Consider the following 22,062-nt stretch of genomic DNA (forward strand, 5'->3'; position numbering starts at 1 on the left):
ACTGGTGATCAGCCCTGTGTTAGACTGGTGATCCTCTCTGTGTTGGACTGGTGATCAGCCCTGTGTTGGACCGGTGATGAGCCCTGTGTTGGACTGGTGATCCTCCCTTTGATGGACTGGTGATCCTCCCTTTGATGTGCTGGTTATCAGCCCTGTGATGGACTGGTGATCCTCCCTTTGATGGACTGGTGATCCTCCCTTTGATGGACTGGTTATAGCCCCTTTGATGGACTGGTTATCAGCCATGTGATGGACTGGTGATCCTCCCTTTGATGGACTGGTGATCCTCCTTGTGATGGACTGGTGATCCTCCCTCTGATGGACTGGTGATCAGCCCTGTGATGGACTGGTGATCCTCCCTGTGATGGATTGGTGATCCTCCCTGTGATGGACTGGTGATCCTCCCTGTGATGGACTGGTGATCAGCCCTGTGATGGACTGTTGATCCTCCCTGTGATGGACTGGTGATCCTCCCTCTGATGGACCGGTTATCAGCCCTATGATGGACTGGTGATCCTCCCTGTGATGGACTGGTGATCCTCCCTCTGATGGACCGGTTATCAGCCCTATGATGGACTGGTGATCCTCCCTGTGATGGACTGGTGATCCTCCCTTTGATGGACTGGTGATCATCCCTTTGATGGACTGGTTATAGCCCCTTTGATGGACTGGTTATCAGCCATGTGATGGACTGGTGATCCTCCCTTTGATGGACTGGTGATCAGCCCTGTGATGGACTGGTGATCCTCCTTGTTATGGACTGGTGATCCTCCCTCTGATGGACTGGTGATCAGCCCTGTGATGGACTGGTGATCCTCCCTGTGCTGGATTGGTGATCCTCCTTGTTATGGACTGGTGATCCTCCCTCTGATGGACTGGTGATCAGCCCTGTGATGGACTGGTGATCCTCCCTGTGCTGGATTGGTGATCCTCCCTGTGATGGACTGGTGATCCTCCCTGTGATGGACTGGTGATCAGCACTGTGATGGACTGGTGATCCTCCCTTTGACGGACTGGTGATCCTCCCTTTGATGGGCTGGTTATCAGCCCTGTGATGGACGGTTGATCCTCCCTTTGATGTACTGGTGATCATCCCTTTGATGGACTGGTTATAGCCCCTTTGATGGACTGGTTATCAGCCATGTGATGGACTGGTGATCCTCCCTTTGATGGACTGGTGATCAGCCCTGTGATGGAGGTGATCCTCCTTGTGATGGACTGGTGATCCTCCCTCTGATGGACTGGTGATCAGGCCTGTGATGGACTGGTGATCCTCCCTGTGATGGATTGGTGATCCTCCCTGTGATGGACTGGTGATCCTCCCTGTGATGGACTGGTGATCAGCCATGTGATGGACTGGTGATCCTCCCTTTGATGGACTGGTGATCAGCCCTGTGATGGACTGGTGATCCTCCCTGTGATGGACTGATGATCCTCCCTCTGATGGACTGGTGATCAGCCCTGTGATGGACTGGTGATCCTCCCTGTGATGGATTGGTGATCCTCCCTTTGATGGACTGGTGATCAGCCCGGTGATGGACTGGTGATCCTCCTTGTGATGGACTGGTGATCCTCCCTGTGATGGATTGGTGATCCTCCCTGTGATGGACTGTTGATCCTCCCTGTGATGGACTGGTGATCCTCCCTCTGATGGACTGGTGATCCTCCCTGTGATGGACTGGTGATCCTTCCTGTGATGGACTGGTGATGAGCCCTGTGATGGACTGGTGATGAGCCCTGTGATGGACTGGTGATCCTCCCTGTAATGAATTTGTGATCCTTCCTGTGATGGACTGGTGATGAGCCCTGTGATGGACTGGTGATCAGCCTTGTGTTGGACTGGTTAACAGACCTGTGATGGACTGGTGATCAGCCCTGTGATGGACTGGTGATCCTCCCTTTGACGGACTGGTGATCCTCCCTTTGATGGGCTGGTTATCAGCCCTGTGATGGACGGTTGATCCTCCTTTTGATGTACTGGTGATCATCCCTTTGATGGACTGGTTATAGTCCCTTTGATGGACTGGTTATCAGCCATGTGATGGACTGGTGATCCTCCCTTTGATGGACTGGTGATCAGCCCTGTGATGGAGGTGATCCTCCTTGTGATGGACTGGTGATCCTCCCTCTGATGGACTGGTGATCAGGCCTGTGATGGACTGGTGATCCTCCCTGTGATGGATTGGTGATCCTCCCTGTGATGGACTGGTGATCCTCCCTGTGATGGACTGGTGATCAGCCCTGTGATGGACTGGTCATCCTCCCTGTGATGGACTGGTGATCCTCCCTCTGATGGACTGGTGATCAGCCCTCGATGGACTGGTGATCCTCCCTGTGATGGACTGATGATCCTCCCTCTGATGGACTGGTGATCAGCCCTGTGATGGACTGGTGATCCTCCTTGTGATGGACTGGTGATCCTCCCTGTGATGGATTGGTGATCCTCCCTGTGATGGACTGTTGATCCTCCCTGTGATGGACTGGTGATCCTCCCTCTGATGGACTGGTGATCCTCCCTGTGATGGACTGGTGATCCTTCCTGTGATGGACTGGTGATGAGCCCTGTGATGGACTGGTGATGAGCCCTGTGATGGACTGGTGATCCTCCCTGTAATGAATTGGTGATCCTTCCTGTGATGGACTGGTGATGAGCCCTGTGATGGACTGGTGATCAGCCTTGTGTTGGACTGGTTAACAGACCTGTGATGGACTGGTGATCAGCCATGTGATGGACTGGTGATCCTCCCTTTGATGGACTGGTGATCAGCCCTGTGATGGAGGTGATCCTCCTTGTGATGGACTGGTGATCCTCCCTCTGATGGACTGGTGATCAGGCCTGTGATGGACTGGTGATCCTCCCTGTGATGGATTGGTGATCCTCCCTCTGATGGACTGGTGATCAGGCCTGTGATGGACTGGTGATCCTCCCTGTGATGGATTGGTGATCCTCCCTGTGATGGACTGGTGATCCTCCCTGTGATGGACTGGTGATCAGCCCTGTGATGGACTGGTCATCCTCCCTGTGATGGACTGGTGATCCTCCCTCTGATGGACTGGTGATCAGCCCTCGATGGACTGGTGATCCTCCCTGTGATGGACTGATGATCCTCCCTCTGATGGACTGGTGATCAGCCCTGTGATGGACTGGTGATCAGCCCTGTGATGGACTGGTCATCCTCCCTTTGATGGACTGGTGATCCTCCCTCTGATGGACTGGTGATCAGCCCTCGATGGACTGGTGATCCTCCCTGTGATGGACTGGTGATCCTCCCTCTGATGGACTGGTGATCCTCCCTTTGATGGACTGGTGATCAGCCCTGTGATGGACTGGTGATCCTCCCTGTGATGGACTGGTGATCAGCCCTGTGATGGACTGGTGATCCTCCCTCTGATGGACTGGTGATCAGCCCTGTGATGGACTGGTGATCCTTCCTGTATTGGACTGGTGATCAGACCTGTGTTGGACTGGTGATCAGACCTGTGATGGACTGGTGATGAGCCCTGTGATGGACTGGTGATCAGCCCTGTGTTGGACTGGTGATCAGACCTGTGATGGACTGGTGATGAGCCCTGTGATGGACTGGTGATCCTCCCTGTAATGAAATGGTGATCCTTCCTGTGATGGACTGGTGATGAGCCCTGTGGTGGACTGGTTAACAGACCTGTGATGGACTGGTGATCAGCCCTGTGATGGACTGGTGATCCTCCCTTTGACGGACTGGTGATCCTCCCTTTGATGGGCTGGTTATCAGCCCTGTGATGGACGGGTGATCCTCCCTTTGATGTACTGGTGATCATCCCTTTGATGGACTGGTTATAGCCCCTTTGATGATCTGGTTATCAGCCATGTGATGGACTGGTGATCCTCCCTTTGATGGACTGGTGATCAGCCCTGTGATGGAGGTGATCCTCCTTGTGATGGACTGGTGATCCTCCCTCTGATGGACTGGTGATCAGGCCTGTGATGGACTGGTGATCCTCCCTGTGATGGATTGGTGATCCTCCCTGTGATGGACTGGTGATCCTCCCTGTGATGGACTGGTGATCAGCCCTGTGATGGACTGGTGATCCTCCCTGTGATGGACTGGTGATCCTCCCTCTGATGGACTGGTGATCCTCCCTTTGATGGGCTGGTTACCAGCCCTGTGATGGACTGGTGATCCTCCCTTTGATGGACTGGTGATCCTCCCTTTGATGGACTGGTTATAGCCCCTGTGATGGACTGGTGATCCTCCCTGTGATGGACTGGTGATCCTCCCTTTGATGGACTGGTGATCATCCCTTTGATGGACTGGTTATAGCCCCTTTGATGGACTGGTTATCAGCCATGTGATGGACTGGTGATCCTCCCTTTGATGGACTGGTGATCAGCCCTGTGATGGACTGGTGATCCTCCTTGTTATGGACTGGTGATCCTCCCTCTGATGGACTGGTGATCAGCCCTGTGATGGACTGGTGATCCTCCCTGTGCTGGATTGGTGATCCTCCTTGTTATGGACTGGTGATCCTCCCTCTGATGGACTGGTGATCAGCCCTGTGATGGACTGGTGATCCTCCCTGTGCTGGATTGGTGATCCTCCCTGTGATGGACTGGTGATCCTCCCTGTGATGGACTGGTGATCAGCACTGTGATGGACTGGTGATCCTCCCTTTGACGGACTGGTGATCCTCCCTTTGATGGGCTGGTTATCAGCCCTGTGATGGACGGTTGATCCTCCCTTTGATGTACTGGTGATCATCCCTTTGATGGACTGGTTATAGCCCCTTTGATGGACTGGTTATCAGCCATGTGATGGACTGGTGATCCTCCCTTTGATGGACTGGTGATCAGCCCTGTGATGGAGGTGATCCTCCTTGTGATGGACTGGTGATCCTCCCTCTGATGGACTGGTGATCAGGCCTGTGATGGACTGGTGATCCTCCCTGTGATGGATTGGTGATCCTCCCTGTGATGGACTGGTGATCCTCCCTGTGATGGACTGGTGATCAGCCATGTGATGGACTGGTGATCCTCCCTTTGATGGACTGGTGATCAGCCCTGTGATGGACTGGTGATCCTCCCTGTGATGGACTGATGATCCTCCCTCTGATGGACTGGTGATCAGCCCTGTGATGGACTGGTGATCCTCCCTGTGATGGATTGGTGATCCTCCCTTTGATGGACTGGTGATCAGCCCGGTGATGGACTGGTGATCCTCCTTGTGATGGACTGGTGATCCTCCCTGTGATGGATTGGTGATCCTCCCTGTGATGGACTGTTGATCCTCCCTGTGATGGACTGGTGATCCTCCCTCTGATGGACTGGTGATCCTCCCTGTGATGGACTGGTGATCCTTCCTGTGATGGACTGGTGATGAGCCCTGTGATGGACTGGTGATGAGCCCTGTGATGGACTGGTGATCCTCCCTGTAATGAATTGGTGATCCTTCCTGTGATGGACTGGTGATGAGCCCTGTGATGGACTGGTGATCAGCCTTGTGTTGGACTGGTTAACAGACCTGTGATGGACTGGTGATCAGCCCTGTGATGGACTGGTGATCCTCCCTTTGACGGACTGGTGATCCTCCCTTTGATGGGCTGGTTATCAGCCCTGTGATGGACGGTTGATCCTCCCTTTGATGTACTGGTGATCATCCCTTTGATGGACTGGTTATAGTCCCTTTGATGGACTGGTTATCAGCCATGTGATGGACTGGTGATCCTCCCTTTGATGGACTGGTGATCAGCCCTGTGATGGAGGTGATCCTCCTTGTGATGGACTGGTGATCCTCCCTCTGATGGACTGGTGATCAGGCCTGTGATGGACTGGTGATCCTCCCTGTGATGGATTGGTGATCCTCCCTGTGATGGACTGGTGATCCTCCCTGTGATGGACTGGTGATCAGCCCTGTGATGGACTGGTCATCCTCCCTGTGATGGACTGGTGATCCTCCCTCTGATGGACTGGTGATCAGCCCTCGATGGACTGGTGATCCTCCCTGTGATGGACTGATGATCCTCCCTCTGATGGACTGGTGATCAGCCCTGTGATGGACTGGTGATCCTCCTTGTGATGGACTGGTGATCCTCCCTGTGATGGATTGGTGATCCTCCCTGTGATGGACTGTTGATCCTCCCTGTGATGGACTGGTGATCCTCCCTCTGATGGACTGGTGATCCTCCCTGTGATGGACTGGTGATCCTTCCTGTGATGGACTGGTGATGAGCCCTGTGATGGACTGGTGATGAGCCCTGTGATGGACTGGTGATCCTCCCTGTAATGAATTGGTGATCCTTCCTGTGATGGACTGGTGATGAGCCCTGTGATGGACTGGTGATCAGCCTTGTGTTGGACTGGTTAACAGACCTGTGATGGACTGGTGATCAGCCATGTGATGGACTGGTGATCCTCCCTTTGATGGACTGGTGATCAGCCCTGTGATGGAGGTGATCCTCCTTGTGATGGACTGGTGATCCTCCCTCTGATGGACTGGTGATCAGGCCTGTGATGGACTGGTGATCCTCCCTGTGATGGATTGGTGATCCTCCCTCTGATGGACTGGTGATCAGGCCTGTGATGGACTGGTGATCCTCCCTGTGATGGATTGGTGATCCTCCCTGTGATGGACTGGTGATCCTCCCTGTGATGGACTGGTGATCAGCCCTGTGATGGACTGGTCATCCTCCCTGTGATGGACTGGTGATCCTCCCTCTGATGGACTGGTGATCAGCCCTCGATGGACTGGTGATCCTCCCTGTGATGGACTGATGATCCTCCCTCTGATGGACTGGTGATCAGCCCTGTGATGGACTGGTGATCAGCCCTGTGATGGACTGGTCATCCTCCCTGTGATGGACTGGTGATCCTCCCTCTGATGGACTGGTGATCAGCCCTCGATGGACTGGTGATCCTCCCTGTGATGGACTGGTGATCCTCCCTCTGATGGACTGGTGATCCTCCCTTTGATGGACTGGTGATCAGCCCTGTGATGGACTGGTGATCCTCCCTGTGATGGACTGGTGATCAGCCCTGTGATGGACTGGTGATCCTCCCTCTGATGGACTGGTGATCAGCCCTGTGATGGACTGGTGATCCTTCCTGTATTGGACTGGTGATCAGACCTGTGTTGGACTGGTGATCAGACCTGTGATGGACTGGTGATGAGCCCTGTGATGGACTGGTGATCAGCCCTGTGTTGGACTGGTGATCAGACCTGTGATGGACTGGTGATGAGCCCTGTGATGGACTGGTGATCCTCCCTGTAATGAAATGGTGATCCTTCCTGTGATGGACTGGTGATGAGCCCTGTGGTGGACTGGTTAACAGACCTGTGATGGACTGGTGATCAGCCCTGTGATGGACTGGTGATCCTCCCTTTGACGGACTGGTGATCCTCCCTTTGATGGGCTGGTTATCAGCCCTGTGATGGACGGGTGATCCTCCCTTTGATGTACTGGTGATCATCCCTTTGATGGACTGGTTATAGCCCCTTTGATGATCTGGTTATCAGCCATGTGATGGACTGGTGATCCTCCCTTTGATGGACTGGTGATCAGCCCTGTGATGGAGGTGATCCTCCTTGTGATGGACTGGTGATCCTCCCTCTGATGGACTGGTGATCAGGCCTGTGATGGACTGGTGATCCTCCCTGTGATGGATTGGTGATCCTCCCTGTGATGGACTGGTGATCCTCCCTGTGATGGACTGGTGATCAGCCCTGTGATGGACTGGTGATCCTCCCTGTGATGGACTGGTGATCCTCCCTCTGATGGACTGGTGATCCTCCCTTTGATGGGCTGGTTACCAGCCCTGTGATGGACTGGTGATCCTCCCTTTGATGGACTGGTGATCCTCCCTTTGATGGACTGGTTATAGCCCCTGTGATGGACTGGTTATCAGCCATGTGATGGACTGGTGATCCTCCCATTGATGGACTGGTGATCAGCCCATCGATGGACTGGTGATCCTCCCGGTGATGGACTGGTGATCAGCCCTGTGTTAGACTGGTGATCCTCTCTGTGTTGGACTGGTGATCAGCCCTGTGTTGGACCGGTGATGAGCCCTGTGTTGGACTGGTGATCCTCCCTTTGATGGACTGGTGATCCTCCCTTTGATGTGCTGGTTATCAGCCCTGTGATGGACTGGTGATCCTCCCTTTGATGGACTGGTGATCCTCCCTTTGATGGACTGGTTATAGCCCCTTTGATGGACTGGTTATCAGCCATGTGATGGACTGGTGATCCTCCCTTTGATGGACTGGTGATCCTCCTTGTGATGGACTGGTGATCCTCCCTCTGATGGACTGGTGATCAGCCCTGTGATGGACTGGTGATCCTCCCTGTGATGGATTGGTGATCCTCCCTGTGATGGACTGGTGATCCTCCCTGTGATGGACTGGTGATCAGCCCTGTGATGGACTGTTGATCCTCCCTGTGATGGACTGGTGATCCTCCCTCTGATGGACCGGTTATCAGCCCTATGATGGACTGGTGATCCTCCCTGTGATGGACTGGTGATCCTCCCTCTGATGGACCGGTTATCAGCCCTATGATGGACTGGTGATCCTCCCTGTGATGGACTGGTGATCCTCCCTTTGATGGACTGGTGATCATCCCTTTGATGGACTGGTTATAGCCCCTTTGATGGACTGGTTATCAGCCATGTGATGGACTGGTGATCCTCCCTTTGATGGACTGGTGATCAGCCCTGTGATGGACTGGTGATCCTCCTTGTTATGGACTGGTGATGCTCCCTCTGATGGACTGGTGATCAGCCCTGTGATGGACTGGTGATCCTCCCTGTGCTGGATTGGTGATCCTCCTTGTTATGGACTGGTGATCCTCCCTCTGATGGACTGGTGATCAGCCCTGTGATGGACTGGTGATCCTCCCTGTGCTGGATTGGTGATCCTCCCTGTGATGGACTGGTGATCCTCCCTGTGATGGACTGGTGATCAGCACTGTGATGGACTGGTGATCCTCCCTTTGACGGACTGGTGATCCTCCCTTTGATGGGCTGGTTATCAGCCCTGTGATGGACGGTTGATCCTCCCTTTGATGTACTGGTGATCATCCCTTTGATGGACTGGTTATAGCCCCTTTGATGGACTGGTTATCAGCCATGTGATGGACTGGTGATCCTCCCTTTGATGGACTGGTGATCAGCCCTGTGATGGAGGTGATCCTCCTTGTGATGGACTGGTGATCCTCCCTCTGATGGACTGGTGATCAGGCCTGTGATGGACTGGTGATCCTCCCTGTGATGGATTGGTGATCCTCCCTGTGATGGACTGGTGATCCTCCCTGTGATGGACTGGTGATCAGCCCTGTGATGGACTGGTGATCCTCCCTGTGATGGACTGGTGATCCTCCCTCTGATGGACTGGTGATCAGCCCTATGATGGACTGGTGATCCTCTCTGTGATGGACTGGTGATCCTCCCTTTGATGGACTGGTGATGAGCCCTGTGATGGACTGGTAATCCTCCTTGTGATGGACTGGTGATCCTCCCTTTGATGGACTGGTGATCATCCCTGTGATGGACTGGTGATCCTCCCTGTGATGGATTGGTGATCCTCCCTGTGATGGACGGGTGATCCTCCCTGTGATGGACTGGTGATCCTTCCTGTGATGGACTGGTGATGAGCCCTGTGATGGACTGGTGATCAGCCGTGTGTTGGACTGGTGATCCTCCCTGTGTTGGACTGGTGATCAGCCCTGTGTTGGACCGGTGATGAGCCCTGTGTTGGACTGGTGATCCTCCCTTTGATGGACTGGTGATCCTCCCTTTGATGGGCTGGTTACCAGCCCTGTGATGGACTGGTGGTCCTCCCTTTGATGGACTGGTGATCCTCCCTTTGATGGACTGGTTATAGCCCCTGTGATGGACTGGTTATCAGCCATGTGATGGACTGGTGATCCTCCCTTTGATGGACTGGTGATCCTCCCTGTGATGGACTGATGATCCTCCCTCTGATGGACTGGTGATCAGCCCTGTGATGGACTGGTGATCCTCCCTGTGATGGATTGGTGATCCTCCCTTTGATGGACTGGTGATCAGCCCGGTGATGGACTGGTGATCCTCCTTGTGATGGACTGGTGATCCTCCCTGTGATGGATTGGTGATCCTCCCTGTGATGGACTGTTGATCCTCCCTGTGATGGACTGGTGATCCTCCCTCTGATGGACTGGTGATCCTCCCTGTGATGGACTGGTGATCCTTCCTGTGATGGACTGGTGATGAGCCCTGTGATGGACTGGTGATGAGCCCTGTGATGGACTGGTGATCCTCCCTGTAATGAATTGGTGATCCTTCCTGTGATGGACTGGTGATGAGCCCTGTGATGGACTGGTGATCAGCCTTGTGTTGGACTGGTTAACAGACCTGTGATGGACTGGTGATCAGCCCTGTGATGGACTGGTGATCCTCCCTTTGACGGACTGGTGATCCTCCCTTTGATGGGCTGGTTATCAGCCCTGTGATGGACGGTTGATCCTCCCTTTGATGTACTGGTGATCATCCCTTTGATGGACTGGTTATAGTCCCTTTGATGGACTGGTTATCAGCCATGTGATGGACTGGTGATCCTCCCTTTGATGGACTGGTGATCAGCCCTGTGATGGAGGTGATCCTCCTTGTGATGGACTGGTGATCCTCCCTCTGATGGACTGGTGATCAGGCCTGTGATGGACTGGTGATCCTCCCTGTGATGGATTGGTGATCCTCCCTGTGATGGACTGGTGATCCTCCCTGTGATGGACTGGTGATCAGCCCTGTGATGGACTGGTCATCCTCCCTGTGATGGACTGGTGATCCTCCCTCTGATGGACTGGTGATCAGCCCTCGATGGACTGGTGATCCTCCCTGTGATGGACTGATGATCCTCCCTCTGATGGACTGGTGATCAGCCCTGTGATGGACTGGTGATCCTCCCTGTGATGGATTGGTGATCCTTCCTTTGATGGACTGGTGATCAGCCCTGTGATGGACTGGTGATCCTCCTTGTGATGGACTGTTGATCCTCCCTGTGATGGATTGGAGATCCTCCCTGTGATGGACTGTTGATCCTCCCTGTGATGGACTGGTGATCCTCCCTCTGATGGACTGGTGATCCTCCCTGTGATGGACTGGTGATCCTTCCTGTGATGGACTGGTGATGAGCCCTGTGATCTACTGGTGATCAGAACTGTGTTGGACTGGTGATCAGCCCTGTGATGGACTGGTGATCCTCCCGGTGATGGACTGGTGATCAGCTCTGTGTTGGACCGGTGATGAGCCCTGTGTTGGACTGGTTATCCTCCCTTTGATGGACAGGTGATCCTCCCTTTGATGGGCTGGTTACCAGCCCTGTGATGGACTGGTGATTCTCCCTGTGATGGACTGGTGATCCTCCCTGTGATGGACTGGTGATCCTCCCTCTGATGGAATGGTGATCAGCCCTATGATGGACTGGTGATCCTCTCTGTGATGGACTGGTGATCCTCCCTTTGATGGACTGGTGATCATCCCTTTGATGGACTGGTTATAACCCCTTCGATGGACTGGTTATCAGCCATGTGATGGATTGGTGATCCTCCCTTTTATGGACTGGTTTTCAGCCCTGTGATGGACTGGTGATCCTCCTTTTGATGGACTGGGGATCCTCCCTCTGATGGACTGGTGATCAGCCCTGTGATGGACTGGTGATCCTCCCTTTGATGGACTGGTGATCAGCCCTGTGATGGACTGGTAATCCTCCTTGTGATGGACTGGTGATCCTCCCTCTGATGGACTGGTGATCAGCCCTGTGATGGACTGGTGATCCTCCCTGTGATGGATTGGTGATCCTCCCTGTGATGGACGGGTGATCCTCCCTGTGATGGACTGGTGATCCTTCCTGTGATGGACTGGTGATGAGCCCTGTGATGGACTGGTGATCAGCCCTGTGTTGGACTGGTGATCCTCCCTGTGTTGGACTGGTGATCCTTCCTTTGATGGACTGGTGATCAGCCCTGTGATGGACTGGTGATCCTCCTTGTGATGGACTGGTGATCCTCCCTGTGATGGATTGGTGATCCTCCCTTTGATGGACTGTTGATCCTCCCTGTGATGGACTGGTGATCCTCCCTCTGATGGACTGGTGATCCTCCCTGTGATGGACTGGTGATCCTTCCTGTGATGGACTGGTGATGAGCCCTGTGATGGACTGGTGATCAGCCCTGTGTTGGACTGGTGATCAGCCCTGTGATGGACTGGTGATCCTCCCGGTGATGGACTGGTGATCAGCTCTGTGTTGGACCGGTGATGAGCCCTGTGTTGGACTAGTTATCCTCCCTTTGATGGACTGGTGATCCTCCCTTTGATGGACTGGTTATAGCCCCTGTGATGGACTGGTTATCAGCCATGTGATGGACTGGTGATCCTCCCTTTGATGGACTGGTGATCCTTCCTGTATTGGACTGGTGATCAGACCTGTGTTGGACTGGTGATCAGACCTGTGATGGACTGGTGATGAGCCCTGTGATGGACTGGTGATCAGCCCTATGTTGAACTGGTGATCAGACCTGTGATGGACTGGTGATGAGCCCTGTCATGGACTGGTGATCCTCCTTGTGATGGACTGGTGATCCTCCCTCTAATGGACTGGTGATCAGCCCTGTGATGGACTGGTGATCCTACCTGTGCTGGATTAGTGATCCTCCCTGTGATGGACTGGTGATCCTCCCTGTGATGGACTAGTGATCCTCCCTTTGATGGACTGGTGATGAGCCCTGTGATGGACTGGTGATCAGCCCTGTGTTGGACTGGTGATCCTCCCTGTGTTGGACTGGTGATCAGCCCTATGTTGGACCGGTGATGAGCCCTTTGTTGGACTGGTGATCCTCCCTTTGATGGACTGGTGATCCTCCCTTTGATGGGCTGGTTACCAGCCCTGTGATGGACTGGTGATCCTCCCTTTGATGGACTGGTGATCCTCCCTTTGATGGACTGGTTATAGCCCCTGTGATGGACTGGTTATCAGCCATGTGATGGACTGGTGATCCTCCCTTTGATGGACTGGTGATCCTTCCTGTATTGGACTGGTGATCAGACCTGTGTTGGACTGGTGATCAGACCTGTGATGGACTGGTGATGAGCCCTGTGATGGACTGGTGATCAGCCTTGTGTTGGACTGGTTAACAGACCTGTGATGGACTGGTGATCAGCCCTGTGATGGACTGGTGATCCTCCCTTTGACGGACTGGTCATCCTCCCTTTGATGGGCTGGTTATCAGCCCTGTGATGGACGGTTGATCCTCCCTTTGATGTACTGGTGATCATCCCTTTGATGGACTGGTTATAGCCCCTTTGATGGACTGGTGATCAGCCCTGTGATGGAGGTGATCCTCCTTGTGATGGACTGGTGATCCTCCCTCTGATGGACTGGTGATCAGGCCTGTGATGGACTGGTGATCCTCCCTGTGATGGATTGGTGATCCTCCCTGTGATGGACTGGTGATCCTCCCTGTGATGGACTGGTGATCAGCCCTGTGATGGACTGGTGATCCTCCCTGTGATGGACTGGTGATCCTCCCTCTGATGGACTGGTGATCAGCCCTCGATGGACTGGTGATCCTCCCTGTGATGGACTGATGATCCTCCCTCTGATGGACTGGTGATCAGCCCTGTGATGGACTGGTGATCCTCCCTGTGATGGATTGGTGATCCTTCCTTTGATGGACTGGTGATCAGCCCTGTGATGGACTGGTGATCCTCCTTGTGATGGACTGGTGATCCTCCCTGTGATGGATTGGTGATCCTCCCTGTGATGGATTGTTGATCCTCCCTGTGATGGACTGGTGATCCTCCCTCTGATGGACTGGTGATCCTCCCTGTGATGGACTGGTGATCCTTCCTGTGATGGACTGGTGATGAGCCCTGTGATGGACTGGTGATCAGAACTGTGTTGGACTGGTGATCAGCCCTGTGATGGACTGGTGATCCTCCCGGTGATGGACTGGTGATCAGCTCTGTGTTGGACCGGTGATGAGCCCTGTGTTGGACTGGTTATCCTCCCTTTGATGGACTGGTGATCCTCCCTTTGATGGGCTGGTTACCAGCCCTGTGATGGACTGGTGATTCTCCCTGTGATGGACTGGTGATCCTCCCTGTGATGGACTGGTGATCCTCCCTCTGATGGAATGGTGATCAGCCCTATGATGGACTGGTGATCCTCTCTGTGATGGACTGGTGATCCTCCCTTTGATGGACTGGTGATCATCCCTTTGATGGACTGGTTATAACCCCTTCGATGGACTGGTTATCAGCCATGTGATGGATTGGTGATCCTCCCTTTTATGGACTGGTTTTCAGCCCTGTGATGGACTGGTGATCCTCCTTTTGATGGACTGGGGATCCTCCCTCTGATGGACTGGTGATCAGCCCTGTGATGGACTGGTGATCCTCCCTTTGATGGACTGGTGATCAGCCCTGTGATGGACTGGTGATCCTCCCTGTGCTGGATTGGTGATCCTCCCTGTGATGGACTGGTGATCCTCACTGTGATGGACTGGTGATCAGCCCTGTGATGGACTGGTGATCCTCCTTGTGATGGACTGGTGATCCTCCCTGTGATGGATTGGTGATCCTCCCTTTGATGGACTGTTGATCCTCCCTGTGATGGACTGGTGATCCTCCCTCTGATGGACTGGTGATCCTCCCTGTGATGGACTGGTGATCCTTCCTGTGATGGACTTGTGATGAGCCCTGTGATGGACTGGTGATCAGCCCTGTGTTGGACTGGTGATCAGCCCTGTGATGGACTGGTGATCCTCCCGGTGATGGACTGGTGATCAGCTCTGTGTTGGACCGGTGATGAGCCCTGTGTTGGACTAGTTATCCTCCCTTTGATGGACTGGTGATCCTCCCTTTGATGGACTGGTTATAGCCCCTGTGATGGACTGGTTATCAGCCATGTGATGGACTGGTGATCCTCCCTTTGATGGACTGGTGATCCTTCCTGTATTGGACTGGTGATCAGACCTGTGTTGGACTGGTGATCAGACCTGTGATGGACTGGTGATGAGCCCTGTGATGGACTGGTGATCCGCCCTATGTTTAACTGGTGATCAGACCTGTGATGGACTGGTGATGAGCCCTGTCATGGACTGGTGATCCTCCTTGTGATGGACTGGTGATCCTCCCTCTAATGGACTGGTGATCAGCCCTGTGATGGACTGGTGATCCTACCTGTGCTGGATTAGTGATCCTCCCTGTGATGGACTGGTGATCCTCCCTGTGATGGACTAGTGATCCTCCCTTTGATGGACTGGTGATGAGCCCTGTGATGGACTGGTGATCAGCCCTGTGTTGGACTGGTGATCCTCCCTGTGTTGGACTGGTGATCAGCCCTATGTTGGACCGGTGATGAGCCCTTTGTTGGACTGGTGATCCTCCCTTTGATGGACTGGTGATCCTCCCTTTGATGGGCTGGTTACCAGCCCTGTGATGGACTGGTGATCCTCCCTTTGATGGACTGGTGATCCTCCCTTTGATGGACTGGTTATAGCCCCTGTGATGGACTGGTTATCAGCCATGTGATGGACTGGTGATCCTCCCTTTGATGGACTGGTGATCAGCCCTGTGATGGAGGTGATCCTCCTTGTGATGGACTGGTGATCCTCCCTCTGATGGACTGGTGATCAGGCCTGTGATGGACTGGTGATCCTCCCTGTGATGGATTGGTGATCCTCCCTGTGATGGACTGGTGATCCTCCCTGTGATGGACTGGTGATCAGCCATGTGATGGACTGGTGATCCTCCCTTTGATGGACTGGTGATCAGCCCTGTGATGGACTGGTGATCCTCCCTGTGATGGACTGATGATCCTCCCTCTGATGGACTGGTGATCAGCCCTGTGATGGACTGGTGATCCTCCCTGTGATGGATTGGTGATCCTCCCTTTGATGGACTGGTGATCAGCCCGGTGATGGACTGGTGATCCTTCTTGTGATGGACTGGTGATCCTCCCTGTGATGGATTGGTGATCCTCCCTGTGATGGACTGTTGATCCTCCCTGTGATGGACTGGTGATCCTCCCTCTGATGGACTGGTGATCCTCCCTGTGATGGACTGGTGATCCTTCCTGTGATGGACTGGTGATGAGCCCTGTGATGGACTGGTGATGAGCCCTGTGATGGACTGGTGATCCTCCCTGTAATGAATTGGTGATCCTTCCTGTGATGGACTGGTGATGAGCCCTGTGATGGACTGGTGATCAGCCTTGTGTTGGACTGGTTAACAGACCTGTGATGGACTGGTGATCAGCCCTGTGATGGACTGGTGATCCTCCCTTTGACGGACTGGTGATCCTCCCTTTGATGGGCTGGTTATCAGCCCTGTGATGGACGGTTGATCCTCCCTTTGATGTACTGGTGATCATCCCTTTGATGGACTGGTTATAGTCCCTTTGATGGACTGGTTATCAGCCATGTGATGGACTGGTGATCCTCCCTTTGATGGACTGGTGATCAGCCCTGTGATGGAGGTGATCCTCCTTGTGATGGACTGGTGATCCTCCCTCTGATGGACTGGTGATCAGGCCTGTGATGGACTGGTGATCCTCCCTGTGATGGATTGGTGATCCTCCCTGTGATGGACTGGTGATCCTCCCTGTGATGGACTGGTGATCAGCCCTGTGATGGACTGGTCATCCTCCCTGTGATGGACTGGTGATCCTCCCTCTGATGGACTGGTGATCAGCCCTCGATGGACTGGTGATCCTCCCTGTGATGGACTGATGATCCTCCCTCTGATGGACTGGTGATCAGCCCTGTGATGGACTGGTGATCCTCCTTGTGATGGACTGGTGATCCTCCCTGTGATGGATTGGTGATCCTCCCTGTGATGGACTGTTGATCCTCCCTGTGATGGACTGGTGATCCTCCCTCTGATGGACTGGTGATCCTCCCTGTGATGGACTGGTGATCCTTCCTGTGATGGACTGGTGATGAGCCCTGTGATGGACTGGTGATGAGCCCTGTGATGGACTGGTGATCCTCCCTGTAATGAATTGGTGATCCTTCCTGTGATGGACTGGTGATGAGCCCTGTGATGGACTGGTGATCAGCCTTGTGTTGGACTGGTTAACAGACCTGTGATGGACTGGTGATCAGCCATGTGATGGACTGGTGATCCTCCCTTTGATGGACTGGTGATCAGCCCTGTGATGGAGGTGATCCTCCTTGTGATGGACTGGTGATCCTCCCTCTGATGGACTGGTGATCAGGCCTGTGATGGACTGGTGATCCTCCCTGTGATGGATTGGTGATCCTCCCTCTGATGGACTGGTGATCAGGCCTGTGATGGACTGGTGATCCTCCCTGTGATGGATTGGTGATCCTCCCTGTGATGGACTGGTGATCCTCCCTGTGATGGACTGGTGATCAGCCCTGTGATGGACTGGTCATCCTCCCTGTGATGGACTGGTGATCCTCCCTCTGATGGACTGGTGATCAGCCCTCGATGGACTGGTGATCCTCCCTGTGATGGACTGATGATCCTCCCTCTGATGGACTGGTGATCAGCCCTGTGATGGACTGGTGATCAGCCCTGTGATGGACTGGTCATCCTCCCTGTGATGGACTGGTGATCCTCCCTCTGATGGACTGGTGATCAGCCCTCGATGGACTGGTGATCCTCCCTGTGATGGACTGGTGATCCTCCCTCTGATGGACTGGTGATCCTCCCTTTGATGGACTGGTGATCAGCCCTGTGATGGACTGGTGATCCTCCCTGTGATGGACTGGTGATCAGCCCTGTGATGGACTGGTGATCCTCCCTCTGATGGACTGGTGATCAGCCCTGTGATGGACTGGTGATCCTTCCTGTATTGGACTGGTGATCAGACCTGTGTTGGACTGGTGATCAGACCTGTGATGGACTGGTGATGAGCCCTGTGATGGACTGGTGATCAGCCCTGTGTTGGACTGGTGATCAGACCTGTGATGGACTGGTGATGAGCCCTGTGATGGACTGGTGATCCTCCCTGTAATGAAATGGTGATCCTTCCTGTGATGGACTGGTGATGAGCCCTGTGGTGGACTGGTTAACAGACCTGTGATGGACTGGTGATCAGCCCTGTGATGGACTGGTGATCCTCCCTTTGACGGACTGGTGATCCTCCCTTTGATGGGCTGGTTATCAGCCCTGTGATGGACGGGTGATCCTCCCTTTGATGTACTGGTGATCATCCCTTTGATGGACTGGTTATAGCCCCTTTGATGATCTGGTTATCAGCCATGTGATGGACTGGTGATCCTCCCTTTGATGGACTGGTGATCAGCCCTGTGATGGAGGTGATCCTCCTTGTGATGGACTGGTGATCCTCCCTCTGATGGACTGGTGATCAGGCCTGTGATGGACTGGTGATCCTCCCTGTGATGGATTGGTGATCCTCCCTGTGATGGACTGGTGATCCTCCCTGTGATGGACTGGTGATCAGCCCTGTGATGGACTGGTGATCCTCCCTGTGATGGACTGGTGATCCTCCCTCTGATGGACTGGTGATCCTCCCTTTGATGGGCTGGTTACCAGCCCTGTGATGGACTGGTGATCCTCCCTTTGATGGACTGGTGATCCTCCCTTTGATGGACTGGTTATAGCCCCTGTGATGGACTGGTGATCCTCCCTGTGATGGACTGGTGATCCTCCCTTTGATGGACTGGTGATCATCCCTTTGATGGACTGGTTATAGCCCCTTTGATGGACTGGTTATCAGCCATGTGATGGACTGGTGATCCTCCCTTTGATGGACTGGTGATCAGCCCTGTGATGGACTGGTGATCCTCCTTGTTATGGACTGGTGATCCTCCCTCTGATGGACTGGTGATCAGCCCTGTGATGGACTGGTGATCCTCCCTGTGCTGGATTGGTGATCCTCCTTGTTATGGACTGGTGATCCTCCCTCTGATGGACTGGTGATCAGCCCTGTGATGGACTGGTGATCCTCCCTGTGCTGGATTGGTGATCCTCCCTGTGATGGACTGGTGATCCTCCCTGTGATGGACTGGTGATCAGCACTGTGATGGACTGGTGATCCTCCCTTTGACGGACTGGTGATCCTCCCTTTGATGGGCTGGTTATCAGCCCTGTGATGGACGGTTGATCCTCCCTTTGATGTACTGGTGATCATCCCTTTGATGGACTGGTTATAGCCCCTTTGATGGACTGGTTATCAGCCATGTGATGGACTGGTGATCCTCCCTTTGATGGACTGGTGATCAGCCCTGTGATGGAGGTGATCCTCCTTGTGATGGACTGGTGATCCTCCCTCTGATGGACTGGTGATCAGGCCTGTGATGGACTGGTGATCCTCCCTGTGATGGATTGGTGATCCTCCCTGTGATGGACTGGTGATCCTCCCTGTGATGGACTGGTGATCAGCCATGTGATGGACTGGTGATCCTCCCTTTGATGGACTGGTGATCAGCCCTGTGATGGACTGGTGATCCTCCCTGTGATGGACTGATGATCCTCCCTCTGATGGACTGGTGATCAGCCCTGTGATGGACTGGTGATCCTCCCTGTGATGGATTGGTGATCCTCCCTTTGATGGACTGGTGATCAGCCCGGTGATGGACTGGTGATCCTCCTTGTGATGGACTGGTGATCCTCCCTGTGATGGATTGGTGATCCTCCCTGTGATGGACTGTTGATCCTCCCTGTGATGGACTGGTGATCCTCCCTCTGATGGACTGGTGATCCTCCCTGTGATGGACTGGTGATCCTTCCTGTGATGGACTGGTGATGAGCCCTGTGATGGACTGGTGATGAGCCCTGTGATGGACTGGTGATCCTCCCTGTAATGAATTGGTGATCCTTCCTGTGATGGACTGGTGATGAGCCCTGTGATGGACTGGTGATCAGCCTTGTGTTGGACTGGTTAACAGACCTGTGATGGACTGGTGATCAGCCCTGTGATGGACTGGTGATCCTCCCTTTGACGGACTGGTGATCCTCCCTTTGATGGGCTGGTTATCAGCCCTGTGATGGACGGTTGATCCTCCCTTTGATGTACTGGTGATCATCCCTTTGATGGACTGGTTATAGTCCCTTTGATGGACTGGTTATCAGCCATGTGATGGACTGGTGATCCTCCCTTTGATGGACTGGTGATCAGCCCTGTGATGGAGGTGATCCTCCTTGTGATGGACTGGTGATCCTCCCTCTGATGGACTGGTGATCAGGCCTGTGATGGACTGGTGATCCTCCCTGTGATGGATTGGTGATCCTCCCTGTGATGGACTGGTGATCCTCCCTGTGATGGACTGGTGATCAGCCCTGTGATGGACTGGTCATCCTCCCTGTGATGGACTGGTGATCCTCCCTCTGATGGACTGGTGATCAGCCCTCGATGGACTGGTGATCCTCCCTGTGATGGACTGATGATCCTCCCTCTGATGGACTGGTGATCAGCCCTGTGATGGACTGGTGATCCTCCTTGTGATGGACTGGTGATCCTCCCTGTGATGGATTGGTGATCCTCCCTGTGATGGACTGTTGATCCTCCCTGTGATGGACTGGTGATCCTCCCTCTGATGGACTGGTGATCCTCCCTGTGATGGACTGGTGATCCTTCCTGTGATGGACTGGTGATGAGCCCTGTGATGGACTGGTGATGAGCCCTGTGATGGACTGGTGATCCTCCCTGTAATGAATTGGTGATCCTTCCTGTGATGGACTGGTGATGAGCCCTGTGATGGACTGGTGATCAGTCTTGTGTTGGACTGGTTAACAGACCTGTGATGGACTGGTGATCAGCCATGTGATGGACTGGTGATCCTCCCTTTGATGGACTGGTGATCAGCCCTGTGATGGAGGTGATCCTCCTTGTGATGGACTGGTGATCCTCCCTCTGATGGACTGGTGATCAGGCCTGTGATGGACTGGTGATCCTCCCTGTGATGGATTGGTGATCCTCCCTCTGATGGACTGGTGATCAGGCCTGTGATGGACTGGTGATCCTCCCTGTGATGGATTGGTGATCCTCCCTGTGATGGACTGGTGATCCTCCCTGTGATGGACTGGTGATCAGCCCTGTGATGGACTGGTCATCCTCCCTGTGATGGACTGGTGATCCTCCCTCTGATGGACTGGTGATCAGCCCTCGATGGACTGGTGATCCTCCCTGTGATGGACTGATGATCCTCCCTCTGATGGACTGGTGATCAGCCCTGTGATGGACTGGTGATCAGCCCTGTGATGGACTGGTCATCCTCCCTGTGATGGACTGGTGATCCTCCCTCTGATGGACTGGTGATCAGCCCTCGATGGACTGGTGATCCTCCCTGTGATGGACTGGTGATCCTCCCTCTGATGGACTGGTGATCCTCCCTTTGATGGACTGGTGATCAGCCCTGTGATGGACTGGTGATCCTCCCTGTGATGGACTGGTGATCAGCCCTGTGATGGACTGGTGATCCTCCCTCTGATGGACTGGTGATCAGCCCTGTGATGGACTGGTGATCCTTCCTGTATTGGACTGGTGATCAGACCTGTGTTGGACTGGTGATCAGACCTGTGATGGACTGGTGATGAGCCCTGTGATGGACTGGTGATCAGCCCTGTGTTGGACTGGTGATCAGACCTGTGATGGACTGGTGATGAGCCCTGTGATGGACTGGTGATCCTCCCTGTAATGAAATGGTGATCCTTCCTGTGATGGACTGGTGATGAGCCCTGTGGTGGACTGGTTAACAGACCTGTGATGGACTGGTGATCAGCCCTGTGATGGACTGGTGATCCTCCCTTTGACGGACTGGTGATCCTCCCTTTGATGGGCTGGTTATCAGCCCTGTGATGGACGGGTGATCCTCCCTTTGATGTACTGGTGATCATCCCTTTGATGGACTGGTTATAGCCCCTTTGATGATCTGGTTATCAGCCATGTGATGGACTGGTGATCCTCCCTTTGATGGACTGGTGATCAGCCCTGTGATGGAGGTGATCCTCCTTGTGATGGACTGGTGATCCTCCCTCTGATGGACTGGTGATCAGGCCTGTGATGGACTGGTGATCCTCCCTGTGATGGATTGGTGATCCTCCCTGTGATGGACTGGTGATCC

Source organism: Pleuronectes platessa, chromosome 24, assembly GCF_947347685.1.
Source record: "Pleuronectes platessa chromosome 24, fPlePla1.1, whole genome shotgun sequence".
NCBI lineage: Eukaryota > Metazoa > Chordata > Actinopteri > Pleuronectiformes > Pleuronectidae > Pleuronectes > Pleuronectes platessa.